Raw genomic sequence first — 18,590 nt, forward strand, 5'->3', positions numbered from 1 at the left:
CCCCACTTCATCGATCCCGGCATATCGCAAAAGTGGCCCGAAGTTCTCTTCCACGAGGGTTCCCGTTCAGGACGGCTGCAGTGGGCCGTTGCCTTGACCGTCGCCCTGTCTTGGACCCGAGGTGCAGTCCTTAGTACAGCGAAACGTGACGGGTTTCTCCTTGGTGACGTCTTCAGTGCCTCAGTTAAGTATTTAGTGGTTGCTAGTTGGTTACTTCGTGAGGGTTGTTAAAATCCTTTTTGGTTCTTGGTTTGGTTTAGTTCCGTAAGATTATCATTGGTTGTTCTGGTTACGATAATCTATTTTGTTCAGTTTGGGTATCGATACATCAGTTCGTTTTGGTAGGCCTAAAAGTTCTTGGTTCAGGTGCACATATCTGTTTAGTGTTTTGTTTGTTTTGTGTTCCGGACTGAAAAATTGTAAGTCGGAGAAACTGTATGTTGTCTTGTTTTGGTTGCAACAGTGACTCACGATTGGAGGACTCATGTCTGGTTCCTCCGATTGGGACTCCCCTATATGATTTATATTGTAAACATGGTGTGGGTCCTATATCTTATAATGAGGTGTGGGTCCGCTACACCGAGAAAGATGGTGTCCTTAGTTGGCCACTGCATGGTAGTTTTGAACCCGAAATTCTTGATAATTTAGAAGCGAAATTGTTTAGGAAGAAAGCCCGGCCGGCAATGTTTGATTCTTTCCGTTACTGGCGAAAAGAATCCAAACAGAGAGAAATGAAGAGATTAAAGAAAGAACAGAAAGAGAAAGAAGAGTTGACTCTAGAACAAGCAACTAAGCAGCTGCAAGATAACGAGTGTGAGAAGGCCATAGAGGTGGCCATTAGAGAGCATAATTTAGCAATCGACAAGTGCTATCCTGCCTTGCCATCGAAAACAGCTAAGATACTAGAGGACCCCGAAAACGATCCTCTGTTGTCTTATCTGTTACGGTCACCTCCACCGTATGCACAAGGTGCTACGGCTCCACTTGTACCAAATGTTCAATTACCGGTTGCTGGACAACCTGGTATTCCTGCCCCTCAGAATCAAGTTCCTGTACCTCCTGTGGTTAATGTGAATGTTCCTACGGCTCCTCCTCTTCCTGGATTGCCGACTGCTATACCTGTATCTGTCTCGATTACACCTACTGTTCCACAAACTATTTTTCTCGATACTCCTACTGCCCCGCTATCTGTTCCTACTTCCACTGTGTTTTCTACGTCTGCGAGTGTATTGACTCCACTTTCTGTTCGTCGAAGAATCACTGATTCTGTGTCTAATATGCTGTCTCCTTTCTATAAAACTTTAATTAAGACTCCTACTTCCGACTCTGTTCAGAGACGTAGTCAGCATCCAAGCACTGAGGAACGGGGAATTTTAGATTCCACGGCTCTCAGATGGATTTCGAAGAGTAGGAGATATAGTACGAGAGATGTGCTAGATACATTTATGCAGTGGAAGGAACCAACGCAACGGTATGTCTTTGACGAGATGTGCTCGTTGTTACGAGAGGAGATAGAAGAAGACGATATTGAATCAAATTTAGAAGACTTAATTAAGGTTCAAAAAGAGTTTGCTGCTGGTATGATAGTGGGTGAAAATATAGAAAAAGCGATGGAACTGATTTTAAGTTATAGGAATGACCCATCACTTCGCTCACCAAGAGATTTAGAGAAAGGTAAAATGAAATTAAGTCGCCAATATCCAATGAGGGAGGTTCCTCCAATCTGGCGCGAAGCTGTGCAAGCTGATGCTCCTAATGGTATTGTAGCCGCTCCGGCGCAATTCCAGAGAGTATGGATACACATTCCGTGGAAGCGAGCTGAAGTGCTAGCAGTGAAACAGGCCTTGCCAGACCCGCGTAAGAATCCTGCTGGATATTACAAAGAATTAACGCAGACAGTTGAGGCTTGTATAATGAACTTAGCAGACATTGATATGTTATTTGGAAATGTAGTTCCTCAACCAGTCTGGGCTAAAATTCGTAGGGAGGATCATCAAGTTGCCTTAGGTGGTGATTGGGCAGCTATCACTGCAGCAGATGGTCAGCAAACGGGTGGTGCAAAACCTGAGCCCCTAATTGCTAATCTCCCGGGTAGGATAATCGACTTAATGAAGACTCTGATGCCCGCATTACGTGTTAACTGGGACAAGTTATCCGCATGCAGGCAAAAGAAAGACGAAAGTGTCTCCGACTTTTTCACGAGGTTCGAAGAGACTTTTGTAGATCACAGTGGTCAGGATATGAGCACAGAAGGAGGACAGAGACTGTTTGTCGATAAATTTGTGCATAATTTGCTACCTGAATTATGCAATAAATTAAAGGATTCAGAGAGTGCATGGGCTGTTTCTACAACTGCGCAAATACTTGCAACTGCGCAGTATTACGAAAATAGGGATAAAGAGGAAAAGGAAAAATCGGACAAGAAAACGAAAGATTTAAAGACTAAAGTTCTTCTGCAACAGGCGTATCCGCCTCGCACGAATCAGACTAACACGAAACAGGGTTCGTATCAAAGGACAGATTATAGTTCAACGAGGCCTCAATATCAGTGGAACCAGTGTGCGTACTGTAAGAAAGAGGGTCACTACAAGAATGAATGTCCGGTCTTAGCGCAAAATAATGCAGCCGCAGCCCAGAGAGGTCGTGGTGGTTTTGTACAGAATTCTAGAGGTCGAGGGCGAGGTGCTATGCCTCCACAGACGAATGATCGTCCTTCCAATCACTTTGATCAAAGAAATGGACAGTCAGCCGAGCAAAATAGATCTCAACAATATCTTGTTGAAGACTATTGTGAAGCGGATGAGGGATTCCAGCAAAATGGGTACTAGGACAGCCATGGACAGAGAGAGGGAGTAGTATCAGTTCCAGTAGATCAGAGTGGGCCTTATGTCGCAGTAGCAACATCAGGTGTAGTCGAACCGTTTCTGTTGGATACTGGTGCCGCAAAAAGTTCTATCATTCATGCGAAACTCCCTGGCGCACCTTTGTCTGGCTCAACAAATGTTTCTGTAGGTTTTTCAGGCGCCCCTGTTTACAACCCTATATCTGGTCCTTTGTCTATTTCTGTTGGACCGTGTCAATTGAAAGCACCCCTGATTTTGACGACAGGTTGTAATGAAAATCTGCTTGGTTTAGACTTGTTAAAACGACTATATGCGACATTGTACTGTTCTCCGGAAGGGGTACAGCTTACATTGGGTAAAAGAATCACCTCTCCGATGTACTTGTCAATGAATGCACTCCCGCCAGAGCTGCGTTCACTCCCTGATTCTCTTTGGGCGACTGGTCCTAATGATGTAGGCCTTTTAGAAATACCACCATATGTAGTAACTTTGAAAGCCAATGTAAAATTTCCAAGAATTCCGCAATACAAAATATCTAGTGAAGGTGAGCGTGCACTTTTATTGATTGTGCAAGATTTGATTAAGAAAGGTGTGGTTGAAGAAACTAGAGGAAATGTTTGTAGTAGTCCTGTATTACCGATTTTGAAACGAACTGACCCTACAAAGCCTCCAGTGTATAGGTTTGTTATTGACCTTAGAGAAGTTAATAAGATTGTAGTTCCACAGTTTCCTGTGGTTCCAGACATTACTGCCTTGTTAACACTGATTCCTGCTACAGCTACGTGGTTCTCAGTCATCGACTTGAAGAATGCCTTTTTCAGCATCCCGATAGCCGAGGAAAGCAGAGATATTTTTGGCTTCTGTCTAAGAGGTCGCAGTTTCAGATTTAAGCGCGCTCCACAAGGCTACTGTGAGAGCCCATCTATTTACAGTCAAGCATTAAAAAGCCAGTTAGATTCCTTTGTCCTTCCTCCAAGTTCTGCTCTAGTACAGTATGTAGATGATCTTCTAGTGGCTGCCGATAACAAGGAAACTTGCAAAGCAGCTACAGTTTCGTTATTACATCACTTATCTAATTTGAATCACAAGGTATCACCTTCTAAGATGCAATACTGCTGCCAAGAAGTGACCTACCTAGGTCATCTCTTGTCAAAGGAGGGAAGGAAGTTGACCCCAGAGAGAATAAAAGCAATTACGCAGATGAGTGTTCCACGCACACAGAGAGAAGTACGTGCCTTTTTAGGTATTACCTCTTACTGTAGGCAGTGGATCCCGAATTTTTCTCTTTTAGCGAAACCATTGGTAGCTTTGACTGGGAAAAATGTTCCGAGTCCAGTGCCATGGTCTGATGAATGTCAGGAGAGCTTTACTGAATTACGAAAAGCATTGTGTTCAGCTCCTGTATTGGGTACACCTGATTACAGTAAGCCATTTACGCTCTACGTTCACGAGAGAGAAGGTTGCGCGTTGAGTGTTCTGACACAGAAATTTGGTGATAAACAACGCCCTTGTGCGTATTTTTCATCAACATTAGATCCGGTAGCTAGAGCGTTACCTAGTTGTTTGAGAGCTACAGCGGCAGCTGCGGCTTCCATTCGACAATCTGCTGGTTTGGTGATGAACAACATGCTAGTGGTCATGGTTCCTCATGCGGTGGATACACTCATGAACCGAACCAAGACACAACACCTTACCAGTGCGAGACTATCTGGTTACGAGCTGACATTACTAGCGAGTCATATTCAGATCAAAAGATGTAATGTATTGAATCCAGCAACATTGTTGCCGGCTAATCAAGAGTCGAGTGATTCCGAGCCACATGATTGTTGCTTTAGAACGGAGGAAGAGACAAAAGGACGAATTGACTTAAAGGATACTCCATTATCAGATCCAGATGGCACATTGTATGTGGATGGGTCATGTTTTAAATTGGAGAATGGGGATGTGAGTGCTGCTTACGCAGTAACGACTTTGAAGACGATTGTGGAGACTGCAAGAGTGAGTCAGAATTCTGCCCAAGCTGCAGAATTAATAGCTTTAACGAGAGCATGTGTTTTAGCTAAGGGAAAAAGAGTGAATGTTTTTACAGATAGTCAGTACGCATTTGGCGTGGCCCATAGTTTTGGCCGTTTGTGGAGAGAAAGAGGTTTCATTACGTCCCATGGGACTAAGATTCAACATGGTCAGCTAGTTAACGACTTGTTGGAATCTCTAACCTTGCCAACTGAAGTTGCGATTGTAAAGTGCAGTGCTCATAAAGCAATCACGGATGATGTTGGTTGCGGGAATGCTTTTGCTGATGAAACCGCTAAACAGACAGCTAGAGACACGATGAGCAGAATGTATGTTGCTACGTCTGCAAGATGGATTGCTGAATCTGGAATGTGTGAGGATACAATGGAAAGTGTGAAAGAGATTCAGAAAGAAGCAACTGAGGAAGAGAAACGTGTATGGAGAGAGAGTACGGGCAAGTTGGATTTGAATGGGTGTTGGATTGATTTGACAGAACAGCAGCGTTGGATGTTGCCTGATGCGTATGTGCTTGCAGTGGTGACAATGGCGCATGGAGTAGCGCATATAAGTTCTAAAGGAATCTGTAAGATGTTGGCTCCAGTCTGGAAGAATGATGGGATCAGTAAGTGTGCAGAGAGAGTGGTGAAAAATTGTATGGTATGCCTGATGCATAATCCTGGCAAGGGAACTCCAACTCCAGCTGGTCACTTCGCTCCTCCTTCCTGCCCCTTTGAAGTGATTCAGTTAGACTTCATTCACATGGATCGCTGTAATAATTTGAAATATGTCCTGGTGGTAGTCTGTGCTTTTTCCAGGTGGATTGAAGCATACCCACTAAAGGACAATACTGCCCTATCAACTGCCAAGATCCTTCTCAAAGAATATTTCCCTAGGTATGGAATGCCACGGATTGTATGGTCAGATAACGGAAGTGAGTTTATAGGGAAAGTTATGCAGAGTGTGTGTGCCGGCCTAGGTTTGAAACAGAAGTTCCACAGTGCAAATCATCCCCAGTCTGCTGGTTTAGTGGAGGGTTACAATGGCACCCTCAAGCTGAAATTAGCTAAAATACAAGCATCCACAGGTTTAGCCTGGCCAGACGCACTACCTTTGGCGTTGTTATCAACGAGAGCAACTGTACATTCTAGAGTGGGGCTTAGCCCTTATGAGATAGTGTTTGGCCGTCCGGCAAATATTTGGGGTGTGCCGAGGCCTAAGGAGTTTTGTTCTCTAGAGTATCCTATGTTGATAGACTATCTTTACGACTTGACTGCTAAATTGAGTCTTATTCACCAACAGGTTTTCGATGCTTTACCAAAACCTCCGGAGAGTCCAGGGCATCAGCTGAAACCAGGAGATCTTGTGGTTATCAAGAATTTCACAAGGACGAAGAACCTTCAGCCGAGATTCGTCGGCCCCTTCCAAGTCCTGCTTGCAACAAGAACAGCAGTTCGTGTAGCTGGACGCAAGCATTGGGTGCACGCATCCCATGTTAAGCGTGTCCCTTTGCCGCTTCCTTACGACGACTGGGTGAAGAAGGGAATTGGTTCCTCCGAATTTGAAAGCACGCCAAAATTCATCCCTTTCAGCGATGCCGAATTAATCACTGACACTCCAAGCTCTGACTCTCCTTCAGAAAAGACTCCTTCGAACACTGAACATTTGTCCCCTGCATCAGGAAAAACTCTGTCATCTGCGAACTTGAACACTGCAACAGCAATCAGTGAAACGCTATTTGCCGATCAAACAGTACCTGCAAAGCAAAGATATAATTTACGAAACCGTAAAATGGACAAATAAAGCAGGCAACTGCCTATTGTGATATTCTGAAATTTTGAACTTTTGCCTTCAGCCAGGAAGTTTGCTATTGTTTTGTTATTTTAAAATTGCCTTGCCGTCTGGGTAGCCGTAGGGTCGTGGCTGTGTGCCTAGTTGGATTTGCAGGGGTCTGACACAAGGTCGATCTTTCTGTTGGTTCTGGGAACTCCCAGGGCTGATAGAGGCATTTTCATCTACGTACACATCATCAGTGGTCGCGAGCGGATTGTAGAAGATGGAGCTTCCTGCGCTGCAACCAGAAAACGTAATTTATGTTCGCAGAAACAGACTTCACAGAATCCTTCACAGCAAATGCTTTTTGATTCAATGTGCCATTACATTCTTGATTGTTCTAATAACGTTGGTGGGTGGAATCGTTTTTAGTATAAATTTGATTTTTGTGCCAGTTACTACAGTACCTCCCCTTGATCTTGCTGTTTCTACTGTCTCTTCTATACACTCTTTTCATTCGTTTCCCGAACATGAGCAAGCCCGACGCTCAGAGTTCATTAACAACACTTTTGTACAGCTCTTGCATCAACACCAACTGGTAGTTAACACTACAGACTGCTGGGTGTGTGGCTTGATACCCCACACTATGGATAAAGGCATTCCTTATCTGGTTTTGCCTTTCAGCTACAATGGATCATTTCAGGCCTTTCAAACCATCTTTGCTTATGCCCTTGAAACTTATCCTCCACGTCCACCACGTTCCACTAAATATAACTCTGCCAACAAAGCTTTAGTCCAGGGAATTATTGACATGATCAAGGACGTCAATAATACTCCATCATACCCTAGAGACGAACTGCGAGTGTATTTAAGTTGGAATACTTCAGAGTATCGCCTTAGTTTAGGAGAAAGCAAGCGTAAAAGCTCAACTCCAATCTGGGTCGTACCTCACCGAGGTCAGGTCTGTTTGCAAGGGAATGGGAGAAATCCGAGAGCTCAGCTAGGGAGGAGTGAGTGCGTAGAGACTTACGTGTTTCCGGCTAACTCTTCCCCTGCCTTTCTTACTGCTAGGGGTACATACTTCATCTGTCGAGACAGAGCTTATACATGGTTGCCTGCCGATTTTTCGGGATCATGCTATATTGCACGATTGTTGCCCCCAACATACACTGCTTCATCTGATTACCACAGAACCAGAGTAGCGAGAGGTGTCTTCAGCAAAGAAGATACTGCTGGTCAGGAAGCTGGAGACTTCTTCAAAGGCTTCCTTCCGTTCTGGGGGCCTATGGCCAATAGTAGAAACATACGTCAGCTAACACGGGTAGTTGAATCTACTATTACCGAAACTGCTGGTGCCCTTAGCAATTTAACAGCTGAGCTTCAGGCGGATAGACTCATGACGTTACAGAACCGTATGGTTCTAGACGTTATCCTTGCAGATCGAGGTGGGGTATGCAGAATGATCCAATCGAGCTGCTGTGTCTTTATTCCTAATAATGCTCCAACAGTATATGAGGCGATCTCTAAACTACACAAGATTTCCGACTCTATTCACGTAGACAAGGGAAACTGGTCCTTCATGGAGTGGTTTTGGACTCTGATCTCAGCGTGGGGATGGAAGGTTCTAATGATCATTGGTGTCATCTTAGTATTCCTCTTCTCATGTTGCCTGATTATCCAGTGTGGTCCTGCTCTGTGTAGTCTTTGTGCTGCAACTTGTTTTAGAAAACCACCTGCGTTTGGAGAAAAGGCACGAGAAAGGATGATGATACAACAGCATGTCACTGACCTGATGAGCATAGAATTAGATTCTGACTTAGACTGAGTAATTGCCTATGTAAGGGCAAAAGGAGGGTCTGAGGTTCCGTGTCGATTTGAACCCGTGTTTTCAATATTGTCGGAAATACATAATATTGGTATCAGCGAACCGCAAATGATCCATTTAGCATATCCTGGTGTTTTCGCTACGCTACGAGCAAGAGCACTCCTTTTATAAACACATTTCTGATCTACCCACGGCATCCATTTTAGATCATGGCCGCCATTTTGTGTTTCTTGCCCTCACATACGCAATAACCTCTGATCACTTCATTTCGATTAAGGACACGTAGCCTTAGCCGGAAATTCACCTCTTTCATGACACGTACACCTTAAACCAGATCACGCTGTAGCTGCATGACTCGACAAAGGCTGCCCTGCCCGAGGCCAGTCCTGATAAACTGGTCTTCGTGTCCATTGTCCTGATCACGATTAGGTGGCCGAAGCCGGTAGCCTTGCCTATTTACGACCCACAAACATCTCTTATCCCGCTTTTCTATCTTCCACACCTGGCTCCGTTCCTTTCTTTCTGAATCTTTATTAGGGGGAAGTAACGAAATTTACGATGAGGCGGTCCGGCTCTTGAATGCAATATTGACAAGGGATTGTGATGAACTAGTGGGAACCCCTCTCCGTAGATGTTTTGTATCAGATTTTATCAACGGTTCCTGTGTACGCCAAATATTTATTGTTTATGACACAAAGGTTTTGGGAATGTACCAACATGTGAAGAATTCGCCTGAAGGCCAAAATTTTGTATATAAGGAGCAACCCTCTTTGTACAATTTGAACAGGCTCCTAGTTACTGCCCATGCGTAGTTTCTGTGACTTCTGTGTCCCTGCAGTAATAAACCTTTGGTCTTTGACGCCACCATCGAGAAGCCCGTGTTTCTGTTCATTTGTGCACCAAGGCAGGTGGAACTCCGGGGTCTTTGGGTGTTGTTCCCTGACACCTCTGGACGGAACCAAAAAGTTCAGAACTCCATAATCCAGCAAACTCATGTTTTAGACTTCAAACGCTGAAGCAATTCTTCTTCCAAGGCTTTGAATGACTGTCCGTCCTAAAGAAAGCTGACATCACCTCCATCCTGTACCTAGTCTAATTGATAGCGAAAGCCAACACTGATAGATTCGTACATTCCCGAAAGATTTTTGTTATAGAACCAACGCTTTCCACATCCTGATGTGCCTAAGAGCATACAGGATCACAGCTGAGCTATAAGCAAGAGATGAAAGGGAGCGAGTTTCTTACATTCAGGAAAAATATATGAGAAAGAAGCAGACAGAATGAACAAATACAGGGAAATATGAGAGTGGATAAAAAGATGAGGATGGTAGAATAAAACAGAAGAGAAACAAACAAAATAATTAGCAAAAGGGAAGGGAATGGGGAAACATAAAAGTAAGCATGAGGCAGAAAGGAGAAATAAATAGGAAAAGATGAAGGAGTGGGTAGCAAGGGTCAGAACTCAGGCAAACATGTGAGAAGGAGGAGGAGAATGAACATATGTAGAAAAGACAAAAGAAGGAGTGTGAGTACTGATGCTTGAACTAGTTTGGGGATGTTTAAATGTTTAAATCTAGACTCAAGGGACAGAGAGCTAGAGAACAAGGGGATGGACAAGCTTGAAATATAGAGGTTAAGAACCTGAGAAATGTGGGCATTCAATCAAACAGGAATGGACACTGAGGCAACAAGATAATAATAATCATTTGGGTGGAAATTGAGGCCATATGCTGATTCTTTTCAGCATCTTTGGACCTACTAGCATTACAGTGGCCATGGTGCACGTGGACCCTCCATGTTCTAGTGTGTTCAGACTAATGGTATCTAGACCTGGGCACATTGTCACCCTTCATAGGATATTATTAGAATTAAAGGCATGTGGCAGGGAAGGCATAAAGCATATCATATGTATCAAAGTGTTGCTTGTTCAGTAGGTAATGTTGCATATGTTGGCCTTCACCAATCCTTTACCGGTATGTGGGCAAAAATGTTGTATATCTACATGTTCTTTGATATGTGTACAATAAATAACTATATTGCTGTGTTAGCCAATGGAAGGTGGTCATTTCATGTTTTCAAAAACGTAATTTCACATAAGAGCAAAATAAATATCATACAAAAAATTATCAGGGAATGTCTTTTACTAATTATCAGAAGTGATAATCCAGCACATTTCATCAAACCAAAGTCACCAGCAAGAGGTATTGTATTTATTCTGTTGTAAATTAGTATGTCTGAGAAGACTTTGGCAGTGTAGGCATGAGAAAGCAAAAGTAAGTCTTCCAGTGTCATATATTAACTATTGCACTAATGTGTATCTTGTGTAACTACACCCACCATTCTTGAGGCTTGAGTAACAGAATAGAAACTGTCACACACGCCCTCCTTTGGGAATGAGTATGAAGTGACCTGTTCAACAATGTGCAATCAGTACATAGCTGTACTGTGCCTTAACAATGCAGCATTTGAAAACTGGAACTATTGTAAGTGGCACCAAACATTTACATTACAAAGAAAACCACTCTAAGCACATATATGCAGTAAATTAATTTGTGAAACAACTTAAACTCTACAACATTCTTGCTACCTCTGTGTGCCCTTATCAAAATTTAGACGGGAGGCAGAGCATCGAAATTACACTAGAGAATCATTCAAAACCTTCAATTTCTGTGGCGCAGGTATAACATGCCTACACTGGTGACAGGGGCACATTAGAGACCAAAGCAATATTATTCCCCATTAGATGGAACCTGTGACATTGAACAGAAGGGAATCTCTAAACAGATTTAGGATTAATATGTATGTCAACTACTGAGGTATGGTCTTCTTTAGACACTTTCACCATTTTTTATGGCTTCTTTAAATTTGTAGTTACTGTCAATGCAGTCTTTCACATTGACCTGTATTTAAATTAATTATTTCTGGATGTTTATATTACTGTCTACAAATATTCTGCATGATTTTGGAAAACACATCAATACTTTTACTAGTTTGCATCAACTTATGCAAAGTTTGACACAATGAGAGCTCGTGGTCGTTTTTCATTGTTCCTCTATGTCTGTGCATTAAACGCTTTATTGACTCCCTCAAGAGCAGCTCCTTATCAGTATTTTGTACTAATTTGTCTTGACCCTCTAAAATATTTACCACAATAAGCCCATCTGATCCTCTATACCCTTTTCAATCCAATGATTCATTCCAAACACTTGACTCTTCCTACCTGTTCTGCCCAGTTCAGCAGTGCCACCCGTTGCACCAGTCAGATTTCTTTACCCCTTTTCTCCCCTTTGAAATACTTGGATACCTAAGCTTCTTCAATTTCCTTTCACCTTTCTGACCTATTTTACTAATTTTATCCACTTTACCTTGTAGATCATCTACAGTTTGAACAATGTCGTTAGTTTCAGAAATATCTACATTCCTATTAAGGGGATGTTTCTTGCACTATCTGCAGTTCTCTAGAGTCAGCACTCTGGCAGGACTATTTCATTCTCAAAGTCTACAGCATTGTGTACATTCCCATGAACTGTAGGACTTGTCAAAATATTCTGCTGTGACTCTCACTTCCAACATTACAACTTCCTTTTTGTCAAACAAAATTTCAGATTTACTACTCTGTTCAGGAACAGATGTAAAATATGCTGGAATGAAAGATGTGAAACTGAAAGTATTTCTTACAGAGGAAACTGCAGTAAAGCACGAAATCTAGGGGTTTCTTTTCATCATAGAAATGATGGTTGGACCACGGCGGAGCAAAACACCGCCCGCCACTTTTCCGCCCCAGTCGCATTGCCGCTGGGGCGGAAAATGATTAATATGGTGGTGGTGTCAAGCAGCCATATTATGATGGGCTGAGGGTGATGCATCGCCGCCACGGTAATGCATGCGGTCTTCACTCTGGGGGCCCCCTATGGGCCCTCAGAGTGAAGGAGGGGGGTATTGCACATGGGGGTTACCTGTGGTACCCCTCTTCATTTGAATTAACGGTGCCTGCCGCTTTGTTAATGCAAATGCAGAAATGCATTTCTAGCATTGTGGCGGGCGGTACAATGCTAGAAATGCAGGATGTGCCCGCCACTGTGGCGGGCACATCCTAATACTGGCGTCGGGACCCCCGCCCTTAAGGCTGGCGGTCCCATTTCCCGATAGGGTGGTGGGCCGAATGGACCCCCTAGTGTCACATGGCCCATAGGGACATTGTCATCTTCACCAAGTTAGCATGAGCACGTGCAGCCTGCCTGCTTCTTTGCGCACATTACTAAACATCTTTGTTTTTGCAATATTTTCTATTGCAGCTTTTACATGAGAACTCATTGCTGTGTCCACAGTCTGCATATTCCTTGGATTTTGACTGAACATTATGTGCAAGGTCGAACAAACAATGCCCCTTGGTATTTTGTTCTGGCCAGCCCTTAGACAAAACATACTGTTGTTTGGACAAATGTACTTGGGTTTTATTAAAATACACGAATAGGTAGCACACACTTGGAGAGGGACCTTTCCAGAGAGAAGAGCGAGACAGCACCTTTGAAGTAGATCTTCCATCTGTAGGCCCAGAGATTTTCTAACATCTAATACTACTCCTCCGTAGCAGGAGGAGGGAGGTTAGGCTCTATTGTCTTTCTATGATGATAGCTTCCTTCCTGATCCATTGACCAACTTCTATGCTGACTATATTTGTATTATGCATTTTCCTGCTTTTTGTGGCACGTATACTGCATGTTTGGGCATGTTAGTTAAAATAAACATTTTAATTTGCTTTGTGTCAGATCTTATTGTGGACAAGTGCGAGTGATAGGGTGAGTCTTGTCACTGTGATTCCTGAGAGAGCTGGGAGTGTTGTAATCAGGGTGTCTAATCATTTGTTTCTCTGTAAGTGAATAGGAGAGCAAGTGAGATACTATATCTAGTCGGTCCTGGGCTCATGGGTACTAAGGTGGTAGGAAGACCCAGTCCCTATACACCAAGTTCCAGTAATCCTCTGCATAGTTCTGTGTTTGTGCAGAATCCCTGCCACACTAGAGAGCTAACATTCTGAATTTGTGACAAAAGTGTGGTAAACCTGAATGCCAACTTGATGGAATCAAAGCTGTACCTCTTGGGGGCGTGGCCAAGCAACATGGCCGACAGGACGTAAGCTCCTCCGGCTCCCGGCTATCTGGCCTAGAAATCCTGTTTAAAGATCCTGTATGGGCTCATGAAGGGAACAATTGGGAGCATGGTGACCCCCTGATGACGGAGAGTGCCTCGGGGACCGAGTTCGTGGGCCCTGTGACCGGTGGTGCTGTGTGATGTCATGGCGACGCGGAGCCCCGGACCGCGAAGTACGCGAGTCCGAGGATCGTGGCCCAGCAGTGGAGACAGACCCTGTCTGTTGGAAGAGACCCTGTGGTATCCTGGAACCCGGGGAGTGGGGGCACACTGCGGACTCACCGGATCCTGTCCCTGAGACGCATCGGCACCGGGAGTAGGAGCGGAGCCGTCGGGGCCACTCCCGCTGGAAATTGAGCGGCCGGCGGGTGTTCGGAGCGGGGAGGCCGGGAAATCGTGTGGGCGCCCCGGCTCCTCCTGTGGGCTGCTGGATGGCTCAGTTGCAGAGGTCCAGCCGAAGCCAGAAGAGACAGCCCGGGTCCCTGATGGGCTCGTCGGAGGACCAACAGAGACGGACTGCAGAGGGGTGGAGCCCCGCATTTAGGCCTACAACCCTTGAGTTGAGGAGAAGCAAGGCCTCCCGAGTCCGGCACTTGTGGACAGGACGCTGTGGATGGGGAGGTCGCGGTAGCCCTAGTGCCTTCCTGGGTCCCCGGGAGTTGGAATCACGCGGCAGTGAGACCGGGAGGTGCTCTAGGCGACCTGGCCCAGCTCCTGAGCAGGCAGCGTTGACCCAGCCACTTGTGGGGAAGACCAGAGTCTGTGAAGCTAGCGGGAGCCTCCGGCGGGCTCGTCGGAGGACCTGTAGAGGTGGCCTGGAGCGGAGGGGAGCTCTGAGTGTCGCGGCGCGACGCCCACTTCGCCTGGTGCTTGCGAGGGAGACGCTGCCGGGATAGGAGCCTACGGAGGGCCATAGAGTCACCTTGGGTCCCTGGCCATACGAGCAAGGCATGTGAGACGGCGGTGAGCAGTGGTGGGTGAAGCTCCTCGCACGGGCCCCATCAACCTCGTTTGCCCTGGCTGCTTGGAACGGAGAACAGTGACAGTGTCCCCCTCGGGACCAGGCCCCGGAAAGCGCACCAGGAAGTGGCTGTGGGACCTGACTGAGGCCCCTGCTCCCCCTGAATACCTAAGTGGGACACGAGACCGGGGGACACAGACCAGAGGGGCAGCGGAGGAGGCGTCCCTTAACGGGTGGAGACGGCTGACCAATGCCGGCGGGCGTAGAGGTACCCTGGGGCCTTGAATCGGACGCTGCCCAGAAGGCGGAAAAACTAATAATCACGGACGGTCTGACGGCCCGCCGGGGTGCAGAAGGAGGGCCTCGAGATGTCAGCAATGCATAAGGACAAAATGTTGCGATCCACGAAACAGAACACCATTACGCAGTTTGCCACTCAAAGGCTCCCATCTCAGAGGATCACGAGACAGACTGGGCAGGACGAGGGGTCAGGGGAGCCTGGGGAGCCCACCAGCACGGAGCTCTTGAAGGCGATCCAGGCTTCGCACTGGTCATTGGAGCGACAAATTGAAACGGTCTCAATAGATGTCAACCTACTGCGGAAGGATCTAAGGAAGGTAGCCGACAAAGTTTCTGACGCAGAGGGCAACATCACGGAGCTGCAAGGAGAGGTGGCGACCCTCAAACATACTGTTGCTCACTCAAGGCTACGACTGGGGCCCTGGAGAGATGAGCAGAAGACGCAGAAGGGAGGGCGCGACGCAGTAACATTCGGGTCCTCTGCGTTCCGGAGCCGGCAGAAGCGGGAAATGCGGAACGCTTCCTAGAGGGCTGGATTAAAACACAACTTTGCCCGAGGGGTCTCTCTGAGGTATTTGTGATAGAGCGAGCTCATAGTGGTACCCCCGCCACGGCCGGGGGTCCCCCGAGAGCCCTGATCGCCAAAATTCTAAATTACAGGGACCGTGACTGTATCCTAAAGGCGGCTAGGGAGTCGAGGGACCTCTCCTATGAAAACAACAGAATCTCCATATTCCCGGACTCCACCCAGCAAGTCCAAGAGCAGAGGAAATCCTTCCTAGGAGTCAAACGGAAGCTCCGAGAGATGAGCTTACAGTACATGTTGCTTTATCTGGCCAAATTGAAGGTGCTGGCCAAGGGGAAGGCCCATTTCTTCGAGTGCGCGGAGGAGGTTTGGGAATGGCTGGAGATTCGTGGGGACGACCTGCCGCCTGGTGAGCGGGGAGGAAACAAGGCCGAGTGGGGAACTCGCGCCCGAGGAGGCGGGGGAACAGAAGACGATGACGGTCAGAGGCTGCAGCAAGCGAGGAGAGTTGTAGAGTGCTGGTGGGATCTGATGGTGCCTTGCTTCTGGAACCCCCTGAAGGGGAAGGTGGGGAGATGCCCTCAACGTCCGTGGGAAATGAAGAAGTTCTGGTTCCTGATTCGCTGCCGCTCCCGCCAGGGGAATTGTTAATAACTGCGGCAGCGATACCTGAGACTGTGGGGGTTGGGACCCCTGAGACGGTGGACCCTTCTTGAAATTCCTGCATAGCGGGGGGAATGGGAGTGTGTGCAGAGGGACAAGAAGTCCGTTTACTGAAGTGATTCCTCAGGAAGGTAGGGGGGTTTTGTTTACATTATGACGAGGAAAAGGGGGGGGCCTTCTAGGGGGCATCAAGAAAATGAGGAACACAGAGTGGCAATGTACTGGGGACGAGGGAGGGTAAAATGCCTGATGACTGTTGGATTGAGCCTAGCAAGGAAGCATTGACCTGGGCCTGCGGGGAGCCGGGTTGGGGGGAGGGAGTTCTTTACTCTTGTTTTTTGAGTAAACTTTATCAAGTTGGGTGACTAGGGATGCTGGGCACGTTCTGGCACCAGCAGGGAAAGGGCATATGGACATATTTTATCGTTGTCGCTATATTGCTCGTGGGGGGGTAGGGGGGTGAGTTTAGGGGGGCTGTTTGAGGGGACTGCTTTTGGCATTGTTTGTATCACTGATCGGGCACGACTAGGGGGCGGATCTGGAAGTGAGAGCGTGGGGTGGAGCGTGATGGCGAATGCAATATGGGTTACAAATTCATGAGCTGGAATGTGAGGGGTTTGGGCACATGCACTAAAAGATACAGGGTCCTCTCTTTCCTCCGTAGGCATGGGGTTTCCATTGCTTTCCTGCAGGAGACCCACCTGGTGGATGACGGGGTGCAGAAGTTGGCCAAAAAATGGCGTGGACAAATGTATCATGCGTCCCACTCCACGTACGCCAGGGGAGTTTTAATCTGGGTGGCCCCGGGGGTGCCATTCGCCATGCAGTATATGGAGGGGAACATCAATGGTCGATACCTGCTCCTCCGGGCTAAGCTGGACGGTAGAGAGATTGTTATTTTAAATTCGTATGCACCCAGCATTGATGATCCGGCCTTCTATGGGGAACTGCAGGATGTACTGGTTCATGATTTGGGGACCCCGACGCTCTGGTGTGGGGATTTCAACTGCATATTGGACCCGCCCCTAGATAGATCCCCGCCCAGGGAGGGCACAAAGCCCTGTGTGACTGTGAAGCTTGGGGAGGTCATGAGAAATGTAGGGGTGACGGATGTCTGGTGCCAGCGGCACCCAACACAAAAGTTATACGCCTGCTTCTCCCCCACACACAATACTTACAGCCGGCTGGATAGAATACTAGTGGCGAATGCGGGGCTCACTATGGAGGTGGAGGTTGCTCACCAAGCACATTTTTTGTCGGACCACTCGTCGGTGGCGTGTACGCTTAAATGGGGGCCCTCGACGGCTCATCCTCAGGCCTGGAGGCTTCCGGTAAATGTACTTCAAGACCAAATAGGTAAGGCCCATGTGGAATCGGACATTGGTGATTACATGGAGCTCAACTGGGCGCAGGGGGGCTTATCGGCGGCTACTAGGTGGGAGGCCCTAAAGGCGGTAGTAAGGGGAGCCTGTATGGGGCTCACTTACGGAGTACAGAATGAGGAGGCTGCCCTGCTACAGGCCCAGCTTGTGACGGACCCCAGTGCCCAGCAGCAGTGGGATGAATTGGAGGCCCACGCTAGGATACATGATGTATTAGACAGGCTTGATAAATACACATTGGGCCAATACAGGCAGCGCCTTCACAGGGAGGGTGATAAATCAGGGCGGCTCCTGGCATGGATATTGAGGAGAGAGCAGACTCCGGAGCGCATAGTGGCCTTGCGGGGCAAGACTGGACAAGTGGTGTATTCGGAGAGGGCGGTCCTTGGGGTCCTTCAGTCCCATCTGCAGGAAGTCTACACGGCGGACCCTGCTGTTTCGAAAAACACATATCTCCCTTACTTGCGGGACATATCAGTGCTGACCCTTTCAGATTCCGATAGGGAGGAGCTGGACGCGGCGCTAACGTTGGCAGAGGTCCGGGGGCGTTGGCCCATCTGCCACACGCAAAAGCGCCAGGGAGTGACGGATTCCCGTCAGAATTTTACAAGGAATACGGGGAAGTATTGGCTCTGCTCCTTCTCCAAGTCTTCCACGAGGCGTTCGATAGCGAGTGCTCCCACAGAGTATGGCCCAAGGGGAAATATGCATGCTCCTGAAGCCAGGGGGGGACAAGCATGACCCTTCAGCATATAGGCCAATATCCATGATTAATGCGGACGTTAAAATACTGACCACGCTTTTGGCCTTACGCCTGGCGCACTTAGTTCATCAGGACCAATATGGCTTTATCCCCGTGCGGAAAACAGCCATGAATTTACGTACTCTAAATCATACCCAGCACGAGGTGAGCAACAGGGACGAGCAGCCGGTATTGGTCTCCATAGACCTGGCCAAGGCCTTTGAATCAGTGGATTGGGGCTACCTGCAGGAGGTCCTTAGGAAGATGGGCCTTGGGCCCACCTTCCGACGTTGGATCAACATCCTATATAATTCCCCGAGAGCCAGGATGCGTCTGGGAGCTGCGAGGTCGGAGGAGTGGCGGTTGTAGCGGGGCACGAGACAGGGGTGCCCCCTTTCACCGCTGCTTTTCACC

Source organism: Lissotriton vulgaris, unplaced genomic scaffold (genome assembly GCF_964263255.1).
Source record: "Lissotriton vulgaris unplaced genomic scaffold, aLisVul1.2 SCAFFOLD_618, whole genome shotgun sequence".
Lineage (NCBI taxonomy): Eukaryota > Metazoa > Chordata > Amphibia > Caudata > Salamandridae > Lissotriton > Lissotriton vulgaris.